Source organism: Macaca mulatta, chromosome 8 (genome assembly GCF_049350105.2).
Source record: "Macaca mulatta isolate MMU2019108-1 chromosome 8, T2T-MMU8v2.0, whole genome shotgun sequence".
Lineage (NCBI taxonomy): Eukaryota > Metazoa > Chordata > Mammalia > Primates > Cercopithecidae > Macaca > Macaca mulatta.
Genome location: NC_133413.1, coordinates 58069419 through 58088335, shown reverse-complemented (window position 1 = coordinate 58088335; position 18917 = coordinate 58069419). Strand labels below are relative to the sequence as shown.

General features: G+C 39.3%; 1 protein-coding gene and 1 pseudogene across 47 annotated transcripts in view; one reads left to right on the top strand and one right to left on the bottom strand.

Annotated features, from left to right (window-relative positions):
• SPIDR (scaffold protein involved in DNA repair) overlaps window positions 1-18917 on the bottom strand; it is a 481215-nt gene that overhangs the window by 181775 nt on the left and 280523 nt on the right. The window lies entirely within an intron of this gene.
• On the top strand, window positions 10615-11925 carry LOC707794 (small ribosomal subunit protein eS4, X isoform-like; annotated as a pseudogene).

Sequence of the window (18917 nt, the reverse complement as noted above, 5' to 3'; positions counted from 1 at the left end):
GGCATTCAGGGAGCATTAGAAATTGGGCACCTGTGTAGGGTCATATAAAAACTCATTAACATGCCTATACCGTCTTTAAAATCTTAAGACAACTAAGAGTTTTTGTTTCTGTTATTTTGTTTAGTTCCCAGAACAACCCTGTCAGACAGACAGACTATTGTCAACATTCTGACTTGATGAATGAAAAAGTAAGGCTCTGAGAACTGTCCAAAATTTCTTTGCTGGAACTGACAGTGTGGTATTCTTTCCATGTTACTGTGATTTCTACCAGATGAAGTAAGAACCCACATTCATAGAGTGGCTTGATACCCATCCCCTTGAGAATGTCTCACTGGCCATTGAGAGGTCATGTATACAGAAAATCACACGTCTTCCTTCCCAAAAAGGCACATCATATAGTGCAACATGCCCCACTCCCAGCCCCAACTATTAGCACCTCCATTAAAATGGAATATACACAGGAAGGAACATGAGTTCCATTATACTTTAGTTGTTAACAGTATAGATTTTTTAAAAATTACTTATTCTATTGCTCAATTTTTGAGGAACCAAATTAAAAGTTACTAGATTATATTATTATACACAAGTATCTATCTCTCAATTCCTTTTGTAGATTGTGTCTATTTCCCCAATGAGATTTTAGTGATGCAAGGGACTGGAGTTGCATCTTCTATTTATTTCATCTCTACAGTACGCAACAAGTGCTAGGCACATCCTAGGCAGGAAGAGATACATACTGGAATGAATGTTTCTCAGTTCTTTCAGAAAGCGATTCTTATCTTGGAATTGTTATTTTACGGCAATAAAGTGGCATGGCTGGATTCATTTCTAACATATTCTAATTGCTTTATTTCTAGGAGTCCATATACAGCTTCTAAAATCTACCCTTTAGGACAAAGAATGATCATTAAGTACAGAGTGGGAGAAAGGCTAGCAAAACAGAGATAGAAGACAGAACGAAAAGGAACAGACTATACCACTTGTTTACTCATAAGTACTCTAGGTTAGATCAAGACTAAGATTTAAGAAAAAAAATTTGCTATTAATTTCTAGACCAAGATCCGGAAGCATAAAAGTCTGGTATTTCCAAATGATCAAAATTACAGGCCACCTGCTTTTGAAAATTTAACTGGGCAACATGTATTTAAACACAAAGAGGAGAGGAGGAACCAAGATGGCTGAATAGGAACAGCTCCAATCTACAGCTCCAAGCGTGAAAAATGCAGAAGACAGGTGATTTCTGCATTTCCAACTGAGTTACTGGGTTCATCTCACTGGGGCTTGTCAGACAGTGGGTGCAGCCCACGAAGTGTGACCTGAAGCAGGGCGGGGCACTGCCTCACCCATGAAGCAGAAGGGGTTGGGGAATTCCCTTTCCTAGGAAGGGTAGCAGTGATAGATGGTACCTGGAAAATCGGGACACTACCACCCTAATATTGCGCTTTTTGAAAAGTCTTAGCAAACAGCATACCAGGAGATTATATCCGTGCCTGGCTCGGAGGGTTCCACGCCCACGGAGCCTAGTTCACTGCCAGCACACCAGTCTGAGATCGAACTGCAAGGCCGCAGCAAGGCTGGGTGAGGGGCGTCCGCCACTCTTGTGGCTTGAGTAGGTAAACAGAGTGCCGGGAAGCTTGAACTGGCTGGAGCCCACCTAAGCTCAATGAGGCCTGCCTGCCTCTGTAGACTCCACCTCTGGGGGCAGGGCACAGCTGAACAAAGGGCAGCAGAAACTTCTGCAGACTTAAACGTCCCTGTCTGACGGCTTTGAAGAGAGTAGTGGTTCTCTCAGCACAGAGTTTCAGATCTGAGAACGGACAGACTGCCTCCTCAGGTAGGTCCCTCACTCTCGAGTAGCCTAACTGGGAGACACCTCCCAGTAGGGGATGACTGACACCACATACAGCTGGGTGCCTCTCTGAGACGAAGCTTCCAGAGGAAGAATCAGGCAGCAACATTTGCTGTTCTGCAATGTATTTGCTGCTCTGCAGCCTCTGCTGGTGATACCCAGGCAAACAGGGTCTGGAGTGGACCTCCAGCAAACTCCAACAGACCTGCAGCTGAGGGTCCTGAGTGTTAGAAGGAAAACTTAACAAACAAAAAGGACATCCACACCAAAATCCCATCAGTATGTCACCATCATCAAATACCAAAGGTAGATAAAACCACAAAGATGGGGAGAAACCAGAGCACAAAAGCAGAAAATTCTAAAAATCAGAGCGCCTCTCCTCCTCCAAAGGAAGACAGCCCCTCGCCAGCAACGGAACAAACCTGGACGGAAAATGACTTTGACGAGTTGAGAGAAGAAGGCTTCAGACAATCGGTAATAAACTTCTCCGAGCTAAAGGAGGATGTTCGAACCCATTGCAAGGAAGCTAAAAACCTTGAAAAAAGATTAGACGAATGGCTAACTATAATAAACTGTGTAGAGAAGACCTCAAATGACCTGATGGAGCTGAAAACCACGGCACAAGAACTATGTGACACATGCAAAAGCTTCAGTAGCCGACTGGATCAAGTGAAAGAAAGGGTATCAGTGATTGAAGACCAAATGAATGAAATGAAGCGAGAAGAGAAGTTTAGAGAAAAAAGAGGAAAAAGAAACAAACAAAGCCTCCAAGAAATATGGGACTATGTGAAAACACCAAATCTACGCCTGACTGGTGTACCAGAAGAGTGATGGGGAGAATGGAACCAAGTTGGAAAACACTCTGCAGGATATTATCCAGGAGAACTTCCCCAACCTAGCAAGGCAGGCCAACATTCAAAATCGGGAAATACAGAGACCACCACAAAGATACTCCTCGAGAAGAGCAACTCGAACACACATAATTATCAGATTCACCAACGTTGAAATGAAGGAAAAAATGTTAAGGGCAGCCAGAGAGAAAGCTCGGGTTACTCACAAAGGGAAGCCCATCAGACTAACAGCGGATCTCTTGGCAGAAACTCTACAAGTCAGAAGAGAGTGGGGGCCAATATTCAACAGGCTTAAAGAAAAGAATTTTCAACCCAGAATTTCATATCCAGCCAAACTAAGTTTCATAAGTGAAGGAGAAATAAAATACTTTACAGAAAAGCAAATGCTGAGAGATTTTGTCACCACCAGGCCTGCCCTACAAGAGCTCCTGAGGGAAGCACTAAACATGGAAAGGAACGACCGGTACCAGCCACTGCAAAAACATGCCGAAATGTAAAGACCATCAATGCTAGGAAGAGACTGCATCAACTAATGAGCAAAATAACCAGCTAACATCATAAGGACAGGATTAAGCTCACACATCACAATGTTAACCTTAAAGGTAAATTGGCTAAATGCTACAATTAAAAGACACAGACTGGCAAACTGGATAAAGAGTCAAGACCCATCAGTTTGCTGTATTCAGGAGACCCATCTCACATGCACAGACACACATAGGCTCAAAATAAAGGGATAGAGGAAGATCTACCAAGCAAATGGAGAACAAAGAAAAGCAGGGTTGCAATCCTAGTCTCTGATAAAACAGACTTTAAACCATCAAAGATCAAAAGACACAAAGAAGGCCATTACATAATGGTAAAGGGATCAATTCATCAGGAAGAGCTAACTATCCTAAATATATATGCACCCAATATAGGAGCACCCAGATTCATAAAGCAAGTCCTTAGAGACTTACAAAGAGACTTAGACTCCCATACAATAATAATGGGAGACTTTAACACCCCACTATCAACATTAGACAGATCAACGAGACAGAAAGTCAAGAGGGATATCCAGGAATTGAACTCAGCTCTGCACCAAGCAGATCTATTAAACATCTACAGAACTCTCCACCACAAATCAACAGAAGATATATTCTTTTCAGCACCACTCGCACTTATTCCAAAATTGACCACATAGTTGGAAGTAAAGCACTCCTCAGCAAACGTAAAAGAAGAGAAAGTATAACAAACTGTCTCTCAGACCACAGGGCAATCAAACTAGAACTTAGGATTAAGAAACTCAATCAAAACCGCTCAACTACATGGAAACTGAACAACCTGCTCCTGAATGACTACTGGGTACATCACGAAATGAAGGCAGAAATTAAGATGTTTTCTGAAACCAATGAGAACAAAGACACAACATACCAGAATCTCTGGGACACATTTAAAACAGTGTATAGAGGGAAATGTATAGCACTAAATGCCCACAACAGAAAGCAGGAAAGATCTAAAATCGACACCCTAACATTACAACTAGAAGAACTAGAGAAGCAAGAGCAAACACATTCAAAAGCTAGCAGAAGGCAAGAAATAACTAAGATTAGAGCAGAACTGAAGGAGATAGCGACAAAAAATACCCTTCAAAAAAATCAATGAATCCAGGAGCTACTTTTTTGAAAAGATCAACAAAATTGATAGACTGCTAGCAAGACTAATGAAGAAGAAAAGAGAGAAGAATCAAATAGACATAATAAAAAATGATAAAGGGGATATCAACACTGATCCCACAGAAATACAAACTACCATCAGAGAATACTATAAACACCTCTACACAAATAAACTAGAAAATCTAGAAGAAACAGATAAATTCCTGCACACATACACCCTCCCAAGACTAAACCAGGAAGAAGTTGAATCCCTGAATAGACCAATAACAGGCTCTGAAATTGAAGCAAGAATTAATAGTCTACCAACCAAAAAAAGTCCAGGACCAGTCAGATTCACAGCCAAATTCTACCAGCAGTACAAAGAGGAGCTGGTACCATTCCTTCTGAAACTATTCCAATCAATAGAAAAAGAGGGAATCCTCCCTAACTCATTTTATGAGGCCAGCATCATCCTGATACCAAAGCCTGGCAAAGACACAACAGAAAAGGAGAATTTTAGATCAATATCTCTCATGAACATCTATGTGAAAATCCTCAATAAAATACTGGCAAACCAAAACCAGCAGCACATCAAAAAGCTTATCCACCATGATCAAGTGGGCTTCATGCCTGGGATGCAAGGCTGGTTCAACATACGCAAATCAATAAATGTAAACCATCACATAAACAGAACCAAAGAAAAAAACCACATGATTAGCTCAATAAATGCAGAAAAGGCCTTCAACAAAATTCAACAGCCCTTCATGCTAAAAACTCTCAATAAGGTAGGTAGTGATGCAAACAATGAGAGCTATTTATGACGAAACCACAGCCAATATCACACTGAATGGGCAAAAGCTGGAAGCCTTCCCTTTGAAAACTGGCACAAGACATGGATGCCCTCTCTCACTACTCCTATTCAACATAGTGTTGGAAGTTCTGGCTAGGGCAATCAGGCAAGAGAAAGAAATCAAGGGTATTCAGTTAGGAAAAGAAGAAGTCAAATTGTCCTTGTTTGCAGATGACATGATTGTATATTTAGAAAACCCCATTGTCTCAGCCCAAAATCTCCTTAAGCTGATAAGCAACTTCAGCAAAGTCTCAGGATACACAATCAATGTGGAAAAATCACTAGCATTCTTATACACCAGTAACAGAGAGCCAAATCATGAATGAACTCCCATTCACAACAGCTTCAAAGAGAATAAAATACCTAGGAATCCAACTTACAAGGGATGTAAAGGACCTCTTCAAGGAGAACTACAAACCACTGCTCAGTGAAATAAAAGAGGACACAAAGAAATGGAAAAACATACCATGCTCATGGATAGGAAGAATCAATATCGTGAAAATGGTCATACTGTCCAAGGTAATTTATAGATTCAATGCCATCCCCATGAAGCTACCAATGACTTTCTTCACAGAATTGGAAAAAACTACTTTAAAGTTCATATGGAACCAAAAAAGATCCTGCACGCCAAGACAATCCTAAGCCAAGAGAACAAAGCTGGAGGCATAACGCTATCTGACTTCAAACTATATTACAAGGCTGCAGTAATAAAACAGCATGGTACTGGTACCAAAACAGAGATATAGACCAATGGAACAGAACAGATTCCTCAGAAATAATACCACACATCTACAACCACCTGATCTTTGACAAACCTGAGAGAAACAAGAAATGGGGAAAGAATTCCCTATTTAATAAATGGTGTTGGGAAAACTGGCTAACCATATATGTAGAAAGCTGAAACTGGATCCCTTCCTTACACCTCATACAAAAATTAATTCAAGTGGGATTAGAGACTTAAATGTTAGACCTAAACCCATAAAAACCCTAGAAGAAAACCTAGACAATATCATTCAGGACACTGGCATGGGCAAGGACTTCATGTCTAAAACACCAAAAGCAATGGCAACAAAAGCCAGAATTGACAAATGGGATCTAATTAAACTAAAGAGCTTCTGCACAGCAAAAGAAACTACCATCAGAGTGAACAGGCAATCTACAGAATGGGAGAAAATTTTTACAATCTACCCTTCAGACAAAGGGCTAATATGCAGAATCTACAAAGAAGTTAAACAAATTTACGAAAAAAAAACAAACAACCCCATCAAAAAGTGGGCAAAGGCCATGAACAGACACTTCTAAAAAGAAGACATTTATGCAGCAACCGACACATTAAAAAATGTTCATCATCACTAGCCATCAGAGAAATGCAAATCAAAACCACAATGAGATACCATCTCACACCAGTTAGAATCGTGATCATTAAAAAGTCAGGAAACAACAGGTGCTGGAGAGGATGTGGAGAAATAGGAACACTTCTACACTGCTGGTCGGACTGTAAACTAGTTCAACCATTGTGGAAGACAGTGTGGCGACTCCTGAAGGATCTAGAACTAGAAATACCATTTGACCCAGCCATCCTGTCACTGGGTATATATCCAAAGGATTATAAATCATGCTGCTATAAAGACACATGCACACGTATGCTTATTGCGGCACCATTCACAATAGTAAAGACTTGGAACCAACCCAAATGTCCATCAATGATAGACTGGATGATGAAAATGTGGCACATATACACCATGGAATACTATGCAGCCATAAAAAAGGATTAGTTCATGTCCTTTGTAGGGACATGGATGAAGCTGGAAACCATCATTTGAACAAACTATCCCAAGGACAGAAAACCAAATATTGCATGTTCTCACTCATAGGTGGGAATTGAACAATGAGAACACTTGGACACAGGGTGGGGAACATCACACACTGGAGCCTGTCGTGGAGTAGGGGGAGAGGGGAGGGACAGTATTAGGAGATATACCTAATGTAAATTATGAGTTAATGGGTGCAGCACACCAACATGGCACATGTATACATATGTAACAAACCTGCACGTTGTGCACATGTACCCTAGAACTTAAAGTATAATAAAAAAATAAATAGATGAACAAAAAGAGGAATGAGGATATTCAAACACACAAGAAAGAATATTTCCAGTTGTCTCCTAAAATGATTTTTAATTAGTCCTTTCATCATTCTTACTTTTCCCTTTTGTTCTGTTTTTTGAGATGAAGTTTAGCTCTGTTGCCCAGGTCGGAGTGCAGTGGTGCAATTGCAGCTTACTGCAACTTCTGCCTCCCAGGTTCAAGTGATTCTCCTGCCTCAGCCTCCCGAGTAGCTGGGATTACAGGCACCTGCCACCACGCCCAGCTAATTTTTGTATTTTTAGTAGAGACAGGGTTTTACCATGTTGGCCAGGCTGGTCTCGAACTCCTGACCTCAGGTGATCCACCAGCCTCAGCCTCCCAAAGTGCTGGGATTACAGGTGTGAGTCACCACACTCAGTCTATTTTTACTTTAAAAAGCTTAAAATATCATCTATTTACTTTATTCTATTTTCTTCCCTTGTGTTAATGTGCATAGCAGACTTAATCATTGCATATGTAATTATCAATTCACTTCATCTGTATAATTCATGTACCCCAAGTCCATACTTTATCATATTAATTATTGAGTTTTAATTTAAGGCAAAAGCTACTTTTTCTTATCTTCTAATTAATAATAGAAAAATGACAGAAACATTTCCAAACACTTGGAAACTAAACAACACACTCCAAAATATCTATGGGTCAAACAGGAAGTCTCAGGAAATTAAAAAAAAAAAAAAAACATTAAACTGAATGAAAATGAAAAGATTACATATCAGAATTGGTGGGAAGTAGCGAGAGCAATGCTGAGAAAGAATTTTATAGGGCTGATGTTGGCCTCATCCTGATACCAAAGCCTGGCAGAGACACAACAAAAAAAGAGAATTTTAGACCAATATCCCTGATGAACATCAATGCAAAAATCCTCAATAAAATACTGGCAAACCAGATCCAGCAGCACATTAAAAAGCTTATCCACCATGATCAAGTGGGCTTCCTCCCTGGGATGCAAGGCTGGTTCAACATTCGCAAATCAATAAACATAATCCAGCATATAAACAGAACCAAAGACAAGAACCACATGATTATCTCAATAGATGCAGAAAAGGCTTTTGACAAAATTCAACAGCCCTTCATGCTAAAAACGCTCAATAAATTCAGTATTGATGGAACGTACCTCAAAATAATAAGAGCTATTTATGACAAACCCACAGCCAATATCATACTAAATGGGCAAACTCTGGAAAAATTCCCTTTGAAAACTGGCACAAGAGAGGGATGCCCTCTCTCACCACTCCTATTCAACATAGTGTTGGAAGTTCTGGCTAGGGCAATCAGGCAAGAGAAAGAAATCAAGGGTATTCAGTTAGGAAAAGAAGTCAAATGATACCTGTTTGCAGATGACATGATTGTATATTTAGAAAACCCCATTGTCTCAGCCCAAAATCTCCTTAAGCTGATAAGCAACTTCAGCAAAGTCTCAGGATACAAAATTAATGTTCAAAAATCACAAGCATTCTTATACACCAGTAACAGACAAACAGAGAGCCAAATCATGAATGAACTTCCATTCACAATTGCTTCAAAGAGAATCAAATACCTAGGAATCCAACTTACAAGGGATGTAAAGAACCTCTTCAAGGAGAACTACAAACCACTGCTCAGTGAAATAAAAGAGGACACAAACAAATGGAAGAACATACCATACTCATGGATAGGAAGAATCAATATCGTGAAAATGGCCATACTGCCCAAGGTAATTTATAGATTCAATGCCATCCCCATCAAGCTACCAATGAGTCTCTTCACAGAATTGGAAAAAACTGCTTTAAAGTTCATATGGAACCAAAAAAGAGCCCGCATGGCCAAGACAATCCTAAGTCAAAAGAACAAAGCTGGAGGCATCACGCTACCTGACTTCAAACTATACTACAAGGGTACAGTAACCAAAACAGCATGGTACTGGTACCAAAACAGAGATATAGACCAATGGAACAGAACAGAGGCCTCAGAAATAATACCACACATCTACAGCCATCTGATCTTTGACAAACCTGAGAGAAACAAGAAATGGGGAAAGAATTCCCTATTTAATAAATGGTGCTGGGAAAATTGGCTAGCCATAAGTAGAAAGCTGAAACTGGATCCTTTCCTTACTCCTTATACGAAAATTAATTCAAGATGGATTAGAGACTTAAATGTTAGACCTAATAACATAAAAACCCTAGAAGAAAATCTAGGTAGTACCATTCAGGACATAGGCATGTGCAAAGACTTCATGTCTAAAACACCAAAAGCAACGGCAGCAAAAGCCAAAATTGACAATGGGATCTAATTAAACTAAAGAGCTTCTGCACAGCAAAAGAAACTACCATCAGAGTGAACAGGCAACCTACAGAATGGGAGAAAATTTTTGCAATCTACTCATCTGACAAAGGGCTAATATCCAGAACCTATAAAGAACTCAAACAAATTTACAAGAAAAAAACAAACAACCCCATCAAAAAGTGGGCAAAGGATATGAACAGACATTTCTCAAAAGAAGACATTCATACAGCCAACAGACACATGAAAAAATGCTCATCATCATTGGCCATCAGAGAAATGCAAATCAAAACCACAATGAGATACCATCTCACACCAGTTAGAATGGCGATCATTAAAAAGTCAGGAAACAACAGGTGCTGGAGAGGATGTGGAGAAATAGGAACACTTTTACACTGTTGGTGGGATTGTAAACTAGTTCAACCATTATGGAAAACAGTATGGCGATTCCTCAAGGATCTAGAACTAGATGTACCATATGACCTAGCCATCCCATTACTGGGGATATACCCAAAGGATTATAAATCATGCTGCTATAAAGACACTTGCACACGTATGTTCATTGCGGCACTATTCACAATAGCAAAGACTTGGAATCAACCCAAATGTCCATCAGTGACAGACTGGATTAAGAAAATGTGGCACATATACACCATGGAATACTGTGCAGCCATAAAAAAGGATGAGTTTGTGTCCTTTGTAGGGACATGGATGCAGCTGGAAACCATCATTCGCAGCAAACTATCACAAGAACAGAAAACCAAACACCGCATGTTCTCACTCATAGGTGGGAACTGAACAATGAGATCACTTGGACTCGGGAAGGGGGACATCACACACAGGGGCCTATCATGGGGAGGTGGGAGGGGGGAGGGATTGCATTGGGAGTTATACCTGATGTAAATGACGAGTTGTTGGGTGCTGACGAGTTGATGGGTGCAGCACAGCAACATGGCACAAGTATACATATGTAACAAACCTGCACGTTATGCACATGTACCCTAGAACTTAAAGTATAATAATAAAAAAAAAAGAAAAAAAAAAAGAATTTTATAGGGCTAAATGCATATATGAGCTCTTTCCGTGCCTAATGCAGCCATGGCTGGTGGTCCCAAGCAGCACCTAAAGCGGGTAGCAACTCCAAAACATTGGATGCTGGCTAAATTGCCCAGTGTGTTTGTTCATCGTCCATCCACCAGTCCCCAGAAGTTGACAGTGTCTCCCCATCATCATTTTCCTAAAGAACAGACTTAAGTATGCCTTGACAGGAGATGAAGTAAAGAAGATTTGTGGCCAGGCATGGCAGCTCATGCTTGTAATCCCAGTACTTTGGGAGGCCGATATGGGCGGATCACGAGGTCAAGAGATCGAGACCATCCTAGCCAACACGTTGAAACTGTGTCTCTACCAAAAATACAAAAATTAGCTGGGTGTGGTGGTGGGCACCTGTAATCCCAGCTACTCAGGAGGCAGAGGCTGAGCCAGGAGAATTGATTAAAACCAGGAAGCGGAGGTTGCAGTGAGCCAAGATCACGCCATTGCAGTCCAGCCTGGCAACAGAGCGAGACTCCATCTCAATAAATAAATAAATAAACAAATAAATAAATAAATATAAAGAAAGAGAGAAGATTTGCATGCAGTGGTTCATTAAGATCAATGGCAATGTTCAAACTGATACAACCCATCCCACTGGATTCACAGACGTCATGGGCATTGACTAGATAGGAGAGAATTTTCGTCTCATCTATGATACCAAGGGTTGCTTTGCTGTACATCGTATTACACCTGAGGAGCCCAAGTACAAATTGTGCAAAGTGAGAAAAATCTTCGTGGGCACAAAAAGAATCCCTCATCTGGTGACTCATGATGCTTGCATCATCTGCTACCCTGATCCCCTCCATCAAGGTGAATGATCCCATTCGGACTGAAATGGAAACTGGCAAGATCACTGATTTCATCAAGTTTGGCACTGGTAACCTGTGGATGGTGAATGGAGGTGCTAACTTGGAAAGAATTGGTGTCATCACCCACAGAGAAAGGCACCCTTGATCTTTTGATGTGGTTCACATAAAAGATGCCAATGGCAACAGCTTTGCCACCCGGCTTTCCAACATTTTTTCTACTGGCAAAGGCAACAAACCATGAATTTCTCTTCTCCGAGGAAAGGTATATGCCTCACCATTGCTGAAGAGAGAGACAAGAGACTGGCAGCCAAACAGAGCAGTGGGTGAAATGGTCTCTGGGTGACAGATTAGATCTTTGTACATAATTAAAAATAATGTGGCATGATTAATAAAAATAAATTTAAAAAATGTGTACATGAGAAAAGGTTCAAATCAATAATCTAGGCTCCTCTCCAGGAACTTAGAGAAATAAGAGCAAAATAAACTCAAAGCAAGCTGAGAAAAGGAAATAATAGATTAGAGCAGAAATCAATGAAGCTGAAAATTTAAAATGAAGAAAATTCATGAAACAAACCTGGTTCACAGATAAGACCAATAAAATTGACAAACGTCTAGCAAGACTGACACAGAAACAAAGAACATGCGAATTACCAATAACTAGAGTAAAAAAGGGAATAGCACTACAGACCATGTAGACATCAAAAGGATAACAAGGGAACATCATGGACAGGTCTGCACAGAAAATTTGACATGTTAGGTAAAATAAACCAATTCCTTGAAAAAAATACAAACTACCACAAGTCAGCCAATACAGAGCTGATTATTTGAATAGCCCTATGACTACTAAGTAAATTGATATTGTGATTTCAAAATTTCCCAAACACATATCTCCAGGTTCAGACACTTTCATTATTGAATTCTACCAAACACTTAGGCAACAATTAGTATCAATTCTCCATAATCTTTTCCAAGAAATAGAATAGAAGGGAATACTTCCCAATCCATTTTATGAACCTAGAATTACCCTGGTATCAAAACAAAAGAGTACAAAAAGAACACTACAGGCCAATATGCTTTATGAATATAGATGTAAAAATCCTTAACAAAATATTAGCAAATAAAATTCAGTAATATGTAAAATATATGTATACATCATAACCTAGACGAGTTTATTCCAGGGATGTAGGGCTAGTTCGACATTTGAAAATCAATCTATGTAATCTACCACATTAAATTATAAAGAAAAAAATCGTATCACATAAATCAATACAGAAAAACCACTTGACAAAAATAAATACCCTCTCACGTTAAAACTTCTCAGAAAACTAGAAATTGAGGGAAATTTCCTCAATTTGAGTTAGAGAACATCTATAAAAAACCTAGAGTTAATATTATATTTATTGGGGAAAGACTGAAAACTTTCCTCTAAGATTAGGAACAAGCCAGAATGTCTATTCTCACTTCTTTTATTCAGTGTAGTACTGGAAGTTCTAGCCAGTGCAATAAGGCAAGAAAAGGAAAGAAAAGGCGTACAAATCAGAGAACAAGAATTAAACTAAGCCTATTTACAGATGGCATGATTGTCTATGTAGAAGTTATGAAAGAATATACAAAAAACTTCTAAAACTAATAAATGAGTCCAGCAAGGCTGCAGGGCACAAAAATCAACACACAAAAATCAATTATATTTCTATATAATAGCAAACCAGAATACGTGGACACCAAAATTTTAAAAAGCAACACTTTTTATGATTTCAGAAAAAGAAAGAAAAAAAGGTCGGGCACAGTGGCTCACACCTGTAATCCTAGCACTTTGGGAGGCCAAAGAATCACTTAGGTCAGGAGTTCAAAACCAGCCTGGCCAATATGGTGAAACCCCATCTCTATTAAAAATACAAAAATTAGCTGGAAATCGCTTGAACTCAGGAGGCAGAGGTTGCAGTAAGCTGAGATCGCACCACTGCACTCCAGCCTGGGCAACACAGTGAGACTCTATCTCGATGACAACAACAACAACAACAACAACAACAACAACAACAAAAGATAAAAAGAAAGACTTTGGTGTAAACTAACAAAACAACTATGAGAGTTGTATGCTAAAGCTACAAAATGCTAAAGAAAGAAATAAAAGAAGAATCAAACAAATGAAGAGTCATACTATGTTCATGAACTGAAAGACTTCATTATGTCATATAATTAGTAGTTCAATTCTTTCCAAAATAATATACATTTAACACAATTCCTATTGAAGTTCCAGAAAATTTTTTTTGTAGAAATAAAATTACTCTAAAATTTATGTGATAAGGCAAAGGAACTAGAACAGCTAAAACAATTTTGAAAGAGAAGAATAAAGTGCGATGAACCTGATTTCAAGACATACAGCTTCTGTAGTCATGAATGTGTGATGTACAAAGAAACATACACAAAGATCAATGGAACAGAACACCCATAAATAGATCTATGTGATTTTTGACAAAGGTGCAAAAGCAATTCATTGAAGGAAAGATGTCCTTTTCAACAAATGGTGGAGAAACTGGACACCCACAGGCAAAAAAACAGAAAAACCAAAACCTTCCACCTAAGTCTCACACCTTATATGAAAAGTAACTCAAAACAGATCATAAATACAAAATGACATAGGAGAAAATGTTGGATTTACAGCTAGGTGAAGAGTTCTTAGACTTGACATCAAAAATACAATTCATAAAAGGAAAAACTGGTACTTTGAACTTCATTAAAATTAAAACATTCTGGGAAAGACCTCGTTGAGAAGGTATGAAAAATATAAGCTAGAGATTGCAATTAAGTACTAGTATCTAGAATATATTAAGAACCTTCAAAATTTCACAATAGCAAACAATCCAATTAGAAAATGAGCAAAAATCACGAACACCTATTTCACTGAAGAGGATAAACAAATGGCGAATGAGCACATGAAAAGATGCTTAATGCCATTAGCATGAAAAATAAAAATAAAACCCTAAGCCTCCCAACCAACTGAACAGAACCCTCTTGGCCAAAGGGACCCCAGAGAAACCCTGAAAAACGAAGTCCCGGGCCGTGATAGGATAAGAGGTTGGTTACGCCTCAGTATGCTCCCTCCTTATTAACCTTTAACCAGAATTCTTTCCTAAGGAGTAAGTGGAAACCAACTCTAGAAAACAAGAAACAGATGATTCATTCCTTTATCGCCTTCAGCCAATTATCTGAGGCCAAAACCAGGCTCCCTCTCCCTCTTTGAAGTTTTGATGTGACAGCCCACCAGCTTGACAACGCATCCCTTCCTAAAAACTGACCACCATATCTCTGGACCAGTTCTGACTGACTAGCACAGGATGTACTATGAGGGTTTTCAGGTCCTCTGTTTCACCTTTTGATGCCAGAGGGCCAAAAACTCCATCCCTGCATCATGCTAATGCCATCATTTTTTGAACATGTGACCTATGAAGAGGCATGAAGCTCAGTTGTGCTTTTTTCATAAATCTTCATGACTCCTTCTATAGCTTATTGAATATGTATACTTAGCCAACCCATTGGGCATTAAGTACCTGTGTTAGGCTTTCCTACCTTAAATTGCTTTTTCTCAGCTTTTGCCAAAGGCTACATTTCCCAGCCTTTGGTGTGCCACCCTTTATGAGAAATAAAGCTCTCCTTTCCAATTTTTTGAACCACATGATTCTTCACTTGACAAGCATTAGGGAAATGCACATTAAAATCACAATGAGATATCATTACCTACTTATCAGAATAGAAATTAAAAAATAGTGACAACATCAAATGCTGGTATGGAGAAACTGCATCACTCACACATTACTGGTGGCAATGTAAAATGAAACAGCCACTCTGGAAACCAGCTTGGCAGTTTCTAAAAGAACTAAACATGCAACAACTATAGGACTCAGCAATTGCACTCTTGGATATTTATCCCAGAAAAGTGAAAACTTATCTTCACACAAAAACTTGTAGACAAATATTCATACCAGTACTATTCATAAGTTGGACGTCCTTCCATGGGTGAATAGTTAAATAAACTGATATACCCCCATGCCATGGATGTCCACTCTGCAGTAAAAAGTAACTACTTATACATGCAACAACTGGGATGAATCTCCAGAAAATGATCCCAAGTGAAAAAAGCCAATTTCAAAAGATTACAAACTATGATTCCATTTCCATAGCATTATTGAAATGCAAAATAATAAGAACATAAAATAGACTAGCAATTGCTAGGGGTTCTGGAAGGTGGAAGAAAATAGTATGCCTATAAAGAGTGGCAGGAAGGATCCTTTGGTGTTGAAACTATTATATCTTGACTACACTCATAACAAGATCTGGTTTTTATACAGTTCTGCAAGATATTTCCCTTAGTGGAAACTGGGTAAAGGATACATAGGATCTTTCTGTATTACTTTTCACAACTGCATGTGAATCTACAATTACCTCAAAATAAAAAGTTTAATTAAAAATCTCTGCACTTGGGCCGGGCACGGTGGCTCAAGCCTGTAATCCCAGCACTTTGGGAGGCCGAGACGGGCGGATCACGAGGTCAGGAGATCGAGACCATTCTGGCTAACACGGTGAAACCCTGTCTCTACTAAAAAATACAAAAAACTGGCCAGGCGAGGTGGCGGGCGCCTGTAGTCCCAGCTACTCGGGAGGCTGAGGCAGGAGAATGGCGTAAACCCGGAAGGCGGAGCTTGCAGTGAGCTGAGATCCGGCCACTGCACTCCAGCCCGGGCTACGGAGCCAGACTCCGTCTCAAAAAATAAAAATCTCTGCACTTGGATTCCTCTCATTAGCTCCAGGTGTATACATTAATTGAAAGATTTTCAAGCAGGGGAAGTGCTTTGATTTACTTTTATTTAAAAAAAAAATCCTTAGCTGCTGTGTGGAATCTGAATTAGAAACCAGTGGGACAGGTATTCCAAGGGAGTGGTAACTCTTCTTTAATGTCAGCTTTCCCCCTTCAGAAATCTCTGCTCTGATTCCTTATCACTCTCCAGTCACTCACAGCAACTCTGGGCACTCACAGGGTCTCCTCGGATTTGCCTCTGGTTACATTCACTACAACCCTCATCCAGGTACCCATAAAATAACAAATGGTTGGCAACCACCCACCCAGCCCAGAATTTTCTCTTTCACAATCTTAGTCATTAGAAAATGAAAGTTAATCCCTCGTGTACATGGGGATATCAGATAGAGATTAAAAAAAAAAAAAAAAGAAAATGACAGTTAAGATGACATTGCTTACAGAAAATTTCTCCCTTAATTAAGAAAACTTTGCTGCAGTTTCTTCTTGAGACTTTGTAGACCTTCATTTGATCAGGAGAGAGAGCAAGTGCATGTGTGTAACTGATTTGACTGGGGTTTCCAGAATGTGCCTGGGGGACAAAATATTTTATTGTCGTTTTGCAATTATGTATTTTTTTGAATGCCTTTCTTGGTAAAATAAGTTTTCAAAAAATATTTTTAAAAAATATCCCTGTAGTAACAGGGATACTTTTAAAACAAAATTCAAAAGTAAATTAAAATAACCAATTTTATTTTCCTTTTCACTTACTTGAATACAAAAAGTTAGCAAATAGTTTTTGGATGACATCAATATTTATTTTCCCCTATGCTTCAGGACGGCCTACCCACTCTCCATCAAAGGAGAAATCGAGAGAACAGTTTTATTGCTTGTTTCATTAGAAGTTTTGGTCCTAAGTTAGCCTTATAACCTTCTCATGATATTATTCAAGAAAGTGTTTAGAATTCAAATTCAAATTCAGCACAGTCCCTCAAACTGTAAACTACACAAGTTCCAAGGGTTTATTTACCTCCTATCAAGCATAATGTGGGGGAATAACACAGTCAACTTGGAACAATAAATTCAGCACAACTGTGCTTCCGTTTTCCTCTTATTTGTTCTCTCTCAGGGCCACAGTATATTTTTACTTCTTTCTTTAAAAGTTGGGTTAGGATAAGAAGGAAGCCGGTCCAATCCCTAATCCATGAACTAGAAAGGCCAGGTCAGCTTCCCACCTTGGAAGGAGAGGAACCCAGCTGCTAGCAGACAGTCCTAAGACTGCAGGTCCCACAATAAGCACTCAAACCACCATCTGATAGCATCCCTTGGGAAAAGGGGATTTTTTAGGAGAAAAGTGAAGGGCCTTAAGATTGTCAGGTATGCACCAAACCCCACTTCCCAAGACTGAATACAGTCCCCTGTTGGACACAAGTCTTGATTTATAAAGCATTTATATAAGTGGATTAGAAAAACGTCAAGTGGGCAAAGGACATGGCCAGAAAAACCACAAAAAAGGACATATGAAACGCTTGAAAAAGTGTTCAATCTCTTTAATTTAAAAAATGCAAATTAAAATGAGATGCCATTTATCTTTTAAAGTGAAATATAATAATCAATAGCACTGAAAAGTCTCAGCACTGCCCTGAGCCCCAGGTAGGATGGGCCCCATGTGGTCCTTGTCTGGCTAAGAGAGGTGGCCTCACTCTGGGCACTGCATACCCACTATCTCTTCTTTGCCTTTTAATAATGTAAGAAAGTACTTACGTATGATGGTGTGCTGGTAAGGAAAAAAATTACCAGTATATAAAATCTTAATATATTTTTAAAAAGGTTAATCTCTGCTAGTGCAGTAATGGATAGTTTCTAGTCTCTTTATCTATCACATCTCTCAGCATTTTTTTTTCAAATATCTCACAATAGGCCGGGTGTGGTGGCTCACGTCTGTAATCCTAGCCCTTTGGGAGGCTGAAGCAGGTAGATCACCTGAGGTCAGGAGTTCGAGAGCAGCCTGGCCAACCTGGTGAAACCCTGTCTCTACTAAAAATACAAAAATTAGCTGGTCGTGGTGGCGGGTGCCTGTAATCCCAGCTACTTGGGAGGCTGGGGCAGGAAAATCACTTGGACCTGGGAGGCAGAGGTTGCAGTAAGCCAAGATCGTGCCACTGAACTGCAGCCTGGGTGACAGAATGAGACTCCGTCTTAAAAAAAAAAAAAAAAAGAAGAAGAAGAAAACAAAACCAAACCAAAACAAATATCCCACAATAATTATTTCTTGCCCTTATTATTGGAAAAAAATAAATCTATTCATAAAGAGAAAAATATGATTCAATTTATATAAATTTCCTTTTGAAGGCTTTGGTTTACTCTCTATTTTATAAAGCAAGACAGACAGCTATATCAAATTTATAGAGGCAAAAACTGAAAACTCAAATATTAAATATAATTACTAGGACCAGAATAAAGAAGCTCAAAACTGAGACTGAAAAACAGCAGTCTTTGACAATGAACATTAACTTACTTAGTTCTTTTTTTTTTGAGGCAGAGTCTCACTCTGTTGTCTAGGCTGGAGTGCAGTGGCGTGATGTCATCTCACTGCAACCTCCACCTTCCAGGTTCAAGCAATTCTCTCGC